Here is a 12,246-nt window from a genome sequence, read left to right on the forward strand (position 1 = left end):
CATAAGAAGTAGCCTGAGCAAGTCGTGATAAACAAGCCAGCAAGCAGCACCCCTCCATGGCCTCTGGGTCAGCTCCTGACTCCAGGTTCCTGCCCTGAGTGCCTGCAGGGATGAACAGTGATGAGCGTGTAAGCCAGGTAAACCTTTCTTCCCCAGCTTGATTGTTGGTCATGGTCTCATCTCAGCAATAGAAACCCTAACTTGATGACACAGAAATAGAAGACAAATGAACCCTTTCCTCCCCAACCTCCTTTTTGGTCATGGTATTTCATTGCAGCAATAGAAACCCAAAGTCAAACTACTTTTAGCATGTTAGGAATTCTCCACAGTGATTTCCATGATGGATGCATATGTTTGCAAATCAACCAATAATGGATAAAGGGTCTCTTTTCCCCATATCCTTGCTGGCATTTGTGGGTAGTTATTTTCTTTATCCTGGCTATTCTGACTGGGATAAGAAAATCTCAAAGTAGTTTTTTTAATTAATTTATTTATTTATTATGTATACAATATTCTGTCTGTATGCCTGAAGGCCAGAAGAGGGCGCCAGACCTCTTTACAGATGGTTGTGAGCCACCATGTGGTTGCTGGGAATTGAACTCAGGACCTTTGGAAGAGCAGGCAATGCTCTTAACCACTGAGCCATCTCTCCAGCCCTCAAAGTAGTTTTAATCCATATTTTCATAGATTGAAAATGTTTTGAGATATTTCTTACCTGTTATTATTTCTTCTTTTGAGCACTCTTTGTTCAAATCCATAGCCTATTTCTTTAAATTTGGTCACTTATTTTCTTGACTCTTTGTTTCTTGAGTTCTTTATATATTCTATATATATTCTAATACTCTATCAGATGTATAGCTGACAAGGATTCTGTGACTTCCTCTCACTTGATTGATGGTTTCTTTTGCTTTTTATTTTTATGAGGTCCCAATTCATTTCAACTGTTGATCTGGTTTCCTGGGCAAATGGAGTCCTGTTCAGAAAAATCCCTCCATAAACTTACATCTTGTAGGGCACACCTTTCCCTCTAACAGTTTCAGTACTTCCGGTTTCACATTGAGGTCTTTAATAAATTTTGAGTTGATTTTTATGTAGGTGAAAGATATAGGTTTAACTTCATTCTTCTGCATGTGGGCAGCCAGTTTTCCCAGCACCATTTGTTAAAGATGCTGTCTTTTTTTCCGGTACATATTTTGACACTTTTTCTGATGTTGGCTGTAGCTGTGGACACTCATGTTGAGGGCTTCTCTTTGTTCCTAACCAGGGAGGCGAAAGACTTCTCTAATGAAAATTTTACATCCCTGAAGACAAAGATTAGCTCCATGCCACCCTGACAGGTGATCAGGGTACACAAATGGACTTCTGTTCCTTCTGTCGTAACTATGAGTTCACCTAGAGAAGGGTGCTCCTCTGTGTACCTGGCTTAGAGCACCTTAGCTCCCTAGAGTACAGAATGTTAAGGATTTGATGTCTCAGAGTGATAAGGCCATTGACTGTGTATCATGTTAAAGTCTTCTGTTACCTTCTCCCCCTGCACCTTTTATGTTGGGTATAAAAGCTGTGGAACAATAAATGCAAGCAAATTTCAGGATTTCAGTCACTGGAATGCCCTCCCAATACTTTCTATGTTTTCTTTCTTATTATTTTTATGCGCCTTCATATTCTTTACTTATATTTCTTCAATTCCCATATCCCTACCCTGGTAAGAAATTTTTTTGTCAAGGCCTGTCCTCGACAGTATTGGCCCAGTCCTGCTGGGGCTGACAGTGGTGGCCGCATCGTGCCTAGGCAGAACTAATCCATTATTTGTCTTGGTTCTTCATTTTTCCCATTTATATTATGTATATAATTTTGCCTGCATGTGTGTCTGTGCACCATGTGCATGCAATACTCATGGAAGCCAGAAGAGGGTGGCAGATCACCTTGAACTGGTTATAGACTGTCCTGAGCCACTATGTAGGTGCTGGGAACTAAACTCAGGTCCTCTGCAAGAGCAGCCAGTACTCTTAACTGCTGAGTCATCTCTCCAACCCCAGTTTTTGTTGTTGTTGTTTCATTTTTAGTAGAAAGATAAATCCAGGGTTTCTACTTGAGATACCAAAGCCACACTGATTCCTGCTGCAATCCTAGCATCACTTTATGTCTCTGGCAGAGTCCCTATGATGTGGGAGGAAGAGGGAAGTGAGGCACTCGCCATGCCTCTCCTCTCTGGATCAGACTCCATGGAGCCAGCCGCCAGGTCAGACATGCTGAATCTTTCCCGGTAAGCCACCACCTCGTGGTGCTACACAGATTATTAGAAATGGGTTAATCAAGATGTGAGAATTAGCCGGTAAGAGGCTAGAATGAATGGGCCAGGCAGTGTGTTGTTATTTTGGGTGTAAAGCTAGCCATGCGGGAGCTGGGCAGGATGAAAAGCAGGCCTGCTCACCAAATTACTACATCCCTAGATTGAGTTCCCATGAGTTTTGATGGGCTCGGTGTGTGCAGGAGCAGGGGAAAGATCCTAGGGCAGTAGTTCTCAACCTGTGTGTCATGACCCTTCTGGGGGTCAAACAACCCTTTCACAGGGATCACTTATCAGATATTCTGTATGTCAGATATTTACATTCTGGTTCATAACAGTAGCAAAATTATAATTATGAAGTAGTAATAAAATAACTTTATGGTTGGGGTCACCACAACATGAGGAACTGTATTAAAGGGTCACAGCATTAGAAACATTGAGAACCACTGCGTTTCAGTGGAAGCACACACCTTTAATATCAGCACTGGGGAGACAGAGACAGACAGACAGATCTCTGAGTTCAAGGTCAGCATGGTCTACAGAGTTAGTTCCAGGATAGCCAAGGCTACACACATAAAAAAAGAAAACAACAATGAAAGGAAAGAAGGAAGGAAAAAGAAAGAAAGAAAAGAAAGTAAAAAAAAAAGAGAACCGCAGCTCTAGGATCTGGAAACAGAGCAAAGAAGTGCCTGAAATCTGGAGCCCAGAGGAAGGTCTAAAGGGGATTCAGTTCATCCGGGAACTTTGCCCTCTTCTCTTAGTATTTCCTGTTCTACTGTGGAAATTACTTCCTCTTTAAGACGATCCCTAGGGGCCCAAGAGAAACATGAGGCTGTGAGGCTGTGAAAGTGAATCCTGGGGATCCCTCGATAGCAGCCAGATACATGAAAGGGAAGAGACCATCAGATGCTCACTGTTCGGAAGCATCTCATTTTCCACAACCACAGAAGCAATGAGGTCAAATGAACACCACAAATTAGCATATCACATAGCTCTGGGGAGTCTAAATGCAAACCCAAGTTCTTCCTACCCAGTGAACCTGCTCCCATCCCCTGCCGCCTCTGCAAGGAAACTGCAGACTCCAAATTCAGGAACAGACTTTCCTCTAAGAACATTTTGTTAGAGTTTCATTTCCTATCCTGTAATTGTTGCTTAAGGTGAGGAATGGTGAACGCCAAGAATAGAGTAAGCAGTGTTCTCTCTGCTGGCATTGAATATGTCTTCCCAGTGAGAAAGCATGTGCACACTTAGAGATTAATAAAGGAACTCTTTAGTAACATGCAACTCATCTAGCTAATGCACTAAAGAGAAACAGCCTTGAACAAAAAACTACCTGCTGCTTATAAGGCCTTGACTGACACATTCCATATCCACTGTCATCCTTAAATCTCCCTCATGTCCCAGTTACGTCTGGCCACTTGGGAAGATGGGTAGTCACATAGCAAAGATACTGCCAGAATTATTATTATTATTGCAATGGTAAAAATAAAACGCTGCAGGTCCCCGAGTGGTGGCAGTGGGCAGTGGGTCCCAAGACCATGGCAGACCGTGAAGGCAGCTGGGTCCCAGGCAGGGAGCTGCATGATGGGTGAGAGACCAAGATGGATAGGCATGCCATGTAGAGAAAGTAGGTATTTATTTAGTGGGTTATGGAAGGGAAGAGAAAAGGGGGGAAGGGGAGAAAGAAGAAGAGGAGAGGAGGGAAGGGGAGAAGTGAGAGACAGAAGCTGCCTCTTCAAGAAAGAGATGGAAAGAAAGGGACTCAGGCTGGAACCTGAAGATCAGCTTGCCTCAGTGGATGGAGAGGGAGTGGGCGTGGCTTGTCTCTTAAAGGGATAGGACAGACCATTACAATTATGATGATGATAATGATGATGAGACAGGGCTTCTCTGTATAGCCCTGGCTGTTCTGGAATTCTCTCTGTGGACCACGCTGGCCTTGAACCCACTGAGATTCTGCCTCTGCCTACCGCTAGCTGGGATTAAGGACATGACCATGCCTGGTTCAGAATTAATATCTTTTAAATACACCAGTGTTGTTCTTTTTGAATAGTTGCTGCCAAGGGTAATTTTGCCCACCAGGTAGAATTATGCTTCATGGTGATCAGGACTAAAGGAGGTTGTAACCCTGCTCTGCCTCCTTTAGCTGCTCTTTAGAGTTGTATTTTGGATAAGGGATGGGTCTAATGGCTGGTTGAAAACAGGGTTGTTGCTTTTGCTATGGGAATGGAGCCTCCCTGGAGGTCAATCTTAGTGTATCAACAACTGCAGCCAGTTCTCCAGCAATCCTACACTTCAGTTATTTCTAACAAGCCCGATTGTTAAACTAGACCTGCCTTTTGAGTTATTTCGGAGGCAGCACTCCCTTAACTAAATTCTATTTGGGTGACTCAGTGTTGCCTACGCATGTAAACATATAGTAAATCCTAGCCCACCAATTTTATTCCTCGGCTCCTCTCCCCTACATCATTACATTTACTCTAAGTCCCGCTGTTCAACTGAGCACCCTTTTTTTATTACTTTATTGCCCCAGTTTAGGGCTTCTGGGTTAACTGCAGCTCTTGGCTTGCTCCCCACTGTTCACCACGTACTTTCAGGGGGCTTGTCTTAGTGAAGAGCAACAACTGCAATAGAAGAACACAGCTAAAACATGCAGTGTTAGAGAGGACGTGGTTCCTTGTAGGAGAGATGAAATCCACTTAATACATGTGGTCAAAGTCTTTCTTTTCTGAGTGTCTCCACATCCAGAGGGGAATGTCAGCTAACTAGTCTGTAGAACTTTTAAAATGATTAGCACACTTCTGACTGTTCATGTGTCCATCCATGCCTCTCTGGAGAGTAATGTCCAGCACTGGGTGAAATGTGACTAGATCATGGGAATTGTTATGTCCAGATCTGTGAAGACCCCCCAAAAAACCAACAAGGAGACTGAGTCCTGTATGTAAAAGCAAGGAGCCTTTATTTTATATAAGTTTGCAAACTCGGTCTCTCCGTGTGTCCAATGTATTGGAATAATCGGAGAGCCCCGAGCTCAGTTAGAGTTGGGTTTTTATAGTAGTAAAGGTGGGGGTGAGGGATTTCTAAGGTTCAGGACAGCTAATTTGCTGACATTTGTCTAGAGGTGTCCTGGTGAGTGTGTGCTGGCAGATGATCCTATCTACTGTGTGATTAAAAGCATGACCTCAGCTTCCTAACATCACTTTATACAAAGAGTCTAGAATATTTAGTTGGGGGCTTCACCCAAGCACCCTGACATCCATTTTGAAATGTTGGGTGGAAAACTCCATTCCAAGCCCCCTCCCCTGGGAGTGGCCACAGTCCAGACTCTACCTCCAAGAAAGCTTGCCAACCGGTGATCCCTCCCCAGGGAAGGTCAAGACCACTCCCATAGGCTATTTAAACTGCCTCCCAGAGAATGAACACATGGTCTCCCCTTTTCCCTCTCTGGTGGTCATTCAGTTCTTTCCCTCTCTCCATGTTTTTTTTGGGGGGGGGCTACCTGGGAGCACTGGTGTCCATTAAACCTGGGCACCTTATAATTCAGTCTGATTGTGTTGGTGGAGAGGTTTGGCTGTCTGGAAAAATACTTAACATTTGGAGGCCCCATCCTGAGGGTCTGTTTTCCCCACTGGCCCAGGGCTATGTGTAGGAAAATGCCCTTCTCACCCATGTTCTCCGCCTGGCTAAAATCGGGTTTGTCTTGTGTGAGTTCCCCTTTTTCAAGTACATGCCACTAGGGTCCAGGACCCGTATGATTTTGGGGCTGTCCAGTTGAAGCCATGGCTGTGCTAGGTGCCCGACCCCACAAGCTGCAAGGCAGTAATCGCTGAGGTGGGATTGATGTCTGCCCACGTATTTCTCCCGTCCCTCTGTTTTTGACTCAAGAGTCTTATCACGGTGGACTCATTGTGATAGGCTTGTGATAGGCGTTGAGTCCCGAGACGTGGCATTGACTTGTAAAAATAGGCTCTTGCAATTTGAAGCCAGATCCTCTTATCACCCCTGGGCTGCCTTCTACAGAATCTTTATAAATTGGGACTGTCCAATACCATCTGTCCTCTCTATGCACTATGATCTGGCCTCAATATGACCTTGACAATGGGACACGATGGCCACCAAAGGGAACTCTTGAATTACCCATCCTCTGAGACCTCAAAAGTTTATGATGGTGTGGAGATAAGTGGACAGAACTCTCGTAGGCCTATGGTTTCTGGGTGCTGCGCTCCTCTTCCTCCCTCAGTAGCCAGTGTCTTACAGCACTGGTTTTGGTTGCCAGGGTCACCGTGCCTGCAGATTCCTGACTGTCTGGGAATTGGGACCCTGAAAGTTCAGTTCCATCAGGACAATGCTTTAGAGACACTTGAACCCTGACTACCTAACTGTTGACTGAAGTTTCTGTCCTGCATGGTTCCCACAGTCATTAAGTCCCAAAGAAACACACAGAGGTCTACATTAATTATAAACTGATTGGCTAGTATCTCAAGCTTCTTAGTAACTCTTATATTAGCCCATAATTCTTGTCTGTGTTAGCTACGTGGCTTGGTACCTTATCTGGCAAGGCACTCACATCTTGCTTCCTCTGCATCTGGGTCACAACTGCAGACTGAAACTTCCCTCTTCCCAGAATTCTCATTGCCCTGTCTCTACTTCCTGCCTGGGCACCTGCCTATACTTCCTGCTTGGTTACTGACCAATCAGCATTTTATTAAAAAAATAATACAGGTGACAGGATAAAAGACCATTGTCCCACAGCACCCAGCCCCCTCCCGTGGAGCAACATTCTCCACATTCCATCCCTCCCCACCCTCCTACTCCCTCCCTCAACCAAAAAAAAAAAAGGGGGGGGGGTTGAAGGCCAACTTCCTCTCCCTTCCTCCCCTCCCCTTCCTCTTATTGCCTCTCACTACCCCTCCACGCCACAACACTTGGACCCCTTCTACACACTGGACTAACCTCTCCCAATCCTCTCCTGTCTCCTCTCCGACCAGGTCTCACCACACCCCTGCCCTTCTCTGCCCTCTCTGGGAGGTAGCAGGAGCTGATGGCATTATTAAAGTCCACATTCCCTTCTCTCTTCCAGACCTCTCTCAAATAGAAAAGCAGTTGGGTTCCTTCTCTGCTAATCCTTCTGTTTATATTAAAGAGTTTCACTATCTATCCCCGGCCTACGATTTAACCTGGCATGATTTCTATGTCATTCAGGCCTCTACTCTCACTCCTGAAGAGCAAAGTGGAATTCAGGCAGCAGCTAGACAGAAGGCAGATCAGACCCACCTAGTGGACAGTGAAGTTCCTGTGGGGGAATTGGCCGTGCCAGCCACAGAACCATACTGGGATTAGCAACCAGGCCAAAATGGCCAACAGAGACCGGACATCATGGTTCACTGCCTCCTTCAGGGTATGGAGATGGTCACGGAAAATGTTGTTAACTTCGACAAACTCTGGGAGATCACACAGCTAGCTGATGAAAACCTGGCCATTTTTTTAAACCAATTATAAGAGACCAAGTTCAATATACTAGACTGGACCCAGCCTCCCCAGTGGAGGCTGGCTACCCATTTCATTTCTCAGTCAGCACCAGATATTAGAAAAAAAATTTAAAAAAGGCTGAGGAGGGTCCCCAAACCCCCATACAGGAATTGGTGAAAACGGCCTTTAAAGTTTTTAATGCCTGAGAAGAGGCAGCTGAGTCCTCCTGACAGACGAGGCTGCACCAGACTGCAACACTCCAAGCTATTCTGCACTCGGGAAGGATTGGGGCTTCCTTACTACCAAGGGCACTCCCATAATTAATGAACCCCTTATAGCCAATCTCTTGAAGGCCCTCTCGCTCCCGGCAGAAGTAGCCATAATTCACTATCAGGGACACCAATCCTCCAAGGACCCAGTGGCCTTAGGCAATGCCAAGGCTGACTCAGTGGCCCGGAGCTGGCCTCCAGCTCCCCTGATTCCATAGAATATATTTTGTTCTTAGCTCCCTCCTATCAGCCCTGTTACAAACCAAAAGAGAGGGATGAGCTCATAAAAGGGGGGGGGGCACAAAAACAAAGGATGGATGGTTCTATTTAATAACTGCCTCATCCTTCCTCAAGACCAGGCATTGTTGATCATTTCAGACATCCACCAGACCTTACACATAGGCCCCAAAGCTTTGTTCTACTTCTTGGAATCCCTCTTTGACCCTACCCATCTCCGAGATCATATTTCACAGGTTCACTCCTCCTGCCAGACCTGTGCCCAGGCCAACCCACGGGGTTAATGGACCCCTTATAGCCAAGGTCTTGTCTAAAAGCCCCCATAGGGGATTCTCTGCACGTCAGTCTCTACCCCAGCTTTGTGGACACCAATCGGGCAAAGATTGGCAGGTTGATCTCACCCATATGCCTACTTATAAAAGATTCCATTATCTCCTAACACTTGTGGACACTCTTATAGGGTGGATAGAAGCATTTCCGGCCTCCAGGGAAACAGCAGATGTGGTGGCTCAGGTACTCCTGGAACCACATCATTCCTTGGTTTGGTGTCCCACAAACCATCCAGATGGACAATGGGCCAGCCTTCACTTCCAGGGTCATGGAGCTGTGTTGGAAACTCTCAACATCTCCTGGAAATTCCACACCCCTACCATCCACAATCCTCGGGAAAGGTGGAGAGGGCCAATGGACTCATCAAACAACAGCTAATTAAGCTCTCTATTGAACTCAAATTATTTTGGCTCTCCCTTCTCCCCATTGCCCTTACCCATCTCCGGGCCACCCCACATTCTTCTGTGGGTCTGAGCTCTTTCGAGCTCCTTTATGGCAGGCCCTTCCTCCTTAATCACCACCTCCCAGCCCAAACTCCTCCACTGGCAGGGTACCTACTCTACCGCTCCCTTCTGAGGTCCCTTCTCTCTTCACATGCGGACAGCTGTCTCCCTGCCCCCACACCAGTGGACCCAAATGCCCCTGAACTCGTCCCACTCTCCCCAGGGAACAGAGTACTCCTCAAAAAACTAGTTCCTAGGTCTCTCGAACCTTGATGGACAGGACCTCACACAGTAATCTTCACCACCCCTTCAGCTGGCAAACTTCTGGGACACCCATGCTGGTACCATCTCTCTAGGCTCAATTCGGGCACCTACTCCCAGATGCCACAATAAAGTGCCTATCTGCTCCTGGTCCTGGCACACTCATCTTTGTCAGTACAAACAAGACGGGTAATAACTATTTTTTTCTCCTAGCCACCTGCCTTTTCATCTCCTGCAAGGAACAGATGCCTGACATCTCCAAGACGGCAGTATACCGGATGCCGCTCCAGCCACACCTCTTGCTGAGCGTGAGCCCACCAACTTCCAACTCTCCCCTCTCCCACATCACCCCATGGCCACAGGAAGTAGCCAGACTTGAGCCGGCGCCCCTTTATCCCAAGACTCTGAAATGTTTGGTTGGAAGCATCACTCCCGCTCCCTAACACCGCTTTATACAGAGTCTGGAATGTTTAGTTGGGGGCGTCACCCCAGCCCTCAGCATCCATTTTGGAATGGTGGGCATAAAACTCCATTTCAAGCCCCCTCCCCTGGGAGTGGCCACAGTCCAGACTCCACCTCCAAGAAAGCCTGCCAAACGGTGACCCCCTCCCCGGGAAGGTCAAGACCACTCCCACAGGCTATTTAAATTGCCCCCCCAATAAACATGTGGTCTCCCCTTTCCCCTCTCCGGTGGTCATTCTGTTCTCCTTTCCCTCTCCGTGTTTTCACAGAGGCCACCCAGGAGCGCTGGTGTCCGTTAAAACTGGGCGTCTTCTAATTTGGTCCAATTTGGTCTGATTGGCTTATTGTGTGGAGAGGTTTGGTGGTCCAGAAAAATACTTAACATCTACAACAGTTGGAACTTGGAACTTTAGGCATTTCCGCTGGATGGTCAGTTCTTGGGTGGTGCTTGGGTAATCTCAGTATGTGGTCCTTCCAGCAACCAGGTATTGCTTCAGGGTAAACTACTGAGACTCAGGCCTCCATTAAACTTGTCGATGGCTGAGTCCTACTCTAGCAGGTGAAAATGGTTGGAAGTAAAGAACTTCCTTTGGGTGGTCTGTTTCTATTTAGTTTATCATGCTGGCTCCTACAGGAATTATAGTTTTACTTTCTTTATGCTAAGAAGTGGCTTGAGAGTGGACGTGCAAGCTGGGGGTATAGCTTAGTACAGGAGCGCCTATCCAGCACGTCAAGGGCCCTAGGTTTGCTATTAAGTGCTATGATTTATGGCAGTGCAGGTGACCCTGGCAGGTCCCACTGCAGGTGGGAGAGGCCGTGGCTGGTGGGAGTCAGACAGAAACGCCACGCAAGGGAGCTTGGGTATAGAGTTTATTTAATATTAGATGGTATAAGGTATAAGGGTTAGGGGGCTGTGGAGGAGGGGGAAGAGAGGGAGAGATGACAGAGAGGAAAGGGGGAGGAGGAGAGGCAGAGGCTGCTTCTTTAGAAGAATGGACAGAGAGAGGAAGAGAAAGAGAGGAGGAGCGAGATCAGCTTACATAATTATAACATTCCAATCTCTCTCTTAAAATAAAAAGGCAAGGAGTTAGGCATGCCAGAATAAAAGAATAAGGGAATTGAGTTCTTGAGACTACTTCCTGCTGATTTGTAGATGCTGAGGGAATGTTATAATTATACTGTCCTGCCCAGTCACTTAGGTACCCTGTCCCTTTAAGAGACAAGCTCCGCCCACCCGCCTCCCCCTTCCTGCTGAGGTAAACTGATCTCCCGCCTCCTCTCTTCCTCTTCTTCCTGTCTGTTCTTCTTCTAAAGAGGCAGCCTCTGTCCTCTCCTCCTCCCCCTTTCTTCTCTTTCTCTGTCTCTCTCTCTGTCTCCCTCTTTCTCTCTCCCCTCCATAACCCCCTTACCCTTAAACCTTATACCCTCCCAATACTAAATAAACTCTATACCCAAGCTCTTTCCACATGGCGTATCTGTCTCCCACCCGCTGCGGCCTCTCCCACCCACAATGGAACCTGCCAGGGTCACCCGTGCCATCAGAAATCATAATGTTAAGCACTAGAGCACAATAATAAAAGATATGTAGCACTGGGTAATAAACAAGACACACACACACACACACACACACACACACACACAGGGTAGGGGGGCAAACCTTCCTGATAGAAGTATCTAGGAAAGTTTTATTTATTAAAATAGTGGGATAGAGGAGAGGGTGCTTATGAGCCACTTTGTCACTGCTCTCTGAAAACGGGATGCTGGGAGCTACTGCTTAGTGTTCTGTGAGCAAGAAGAGATCAAAGGACAAATAACAGCAAGTTGAAGATGGCCTATCAGGAAGAGAGGGGAACTTGGGTTTGTTTATTTGGTGGGCTGAGGATGGAAGCCAGAGTCCTATGCATGCTGTAAGCAGTCTACCACTGAGCTGTATCAAGAACTGGGGTTCTACTTGCTCCTAAGACCTGAACTTGCTAGTTAACCCTGGTTAACCTGGAACTTGCTATGTAGATCGGGCAGGCCTAGAATTGGCAGCTACCCTTTCCTCCTTTCTCCATCTCCTGAACGCTGGGATTCTAGGTGTGAGTCACCACACTCTATACAACCCCCGGGACTGTGAAAGAGCCCAACCTGAAAGTAGCCTGGCAGTCTGACACACTCACTGTCTTCACCTGTTACTCCAATGCAAATCAGTGCTGAACGGTGAAGCCAAAGACAGAGCAGGAGGCAGAGGCTACTTTACACAAGGAAATGACCATGGCGTCACTTCATTCATGAGTGATTTTATAGAACTGTTAAAGCATGCCACTAAAATACATTTTATCTATTTTTAAAATCAGGACTTCAAAAATCCAATTAGATTAAAGGAAAAAAGAAAATTTTGTTAAGAAAAAAAAATCTGTCGGGTGGTGGTGGTGGTGGTGTGATGGAGGAAGGTCATTGGTTGATTAAATAAAGAAGCTGCTTGCCCTGATAGGTTAGAACGTAG

The sequence above is a fragment of the Microtus ochrogaster genome, unplaced genomic scaffold (genome assembly GCF_000317375.1).
Source record: "Microtus ochrogaster isolate Prairie Vole_2 unplaced genomic scaffold, MicOch1.0 UNK77, whole genome shotgun sequence".
In the NCBI taxonomy this organism is placed as follows: domain Eukaryota; kingdom Metazoa; phylum Chordata; class Mammalia; order Rodentia; family Cricetidae; genus Microtus; species Microtus ochrogaster.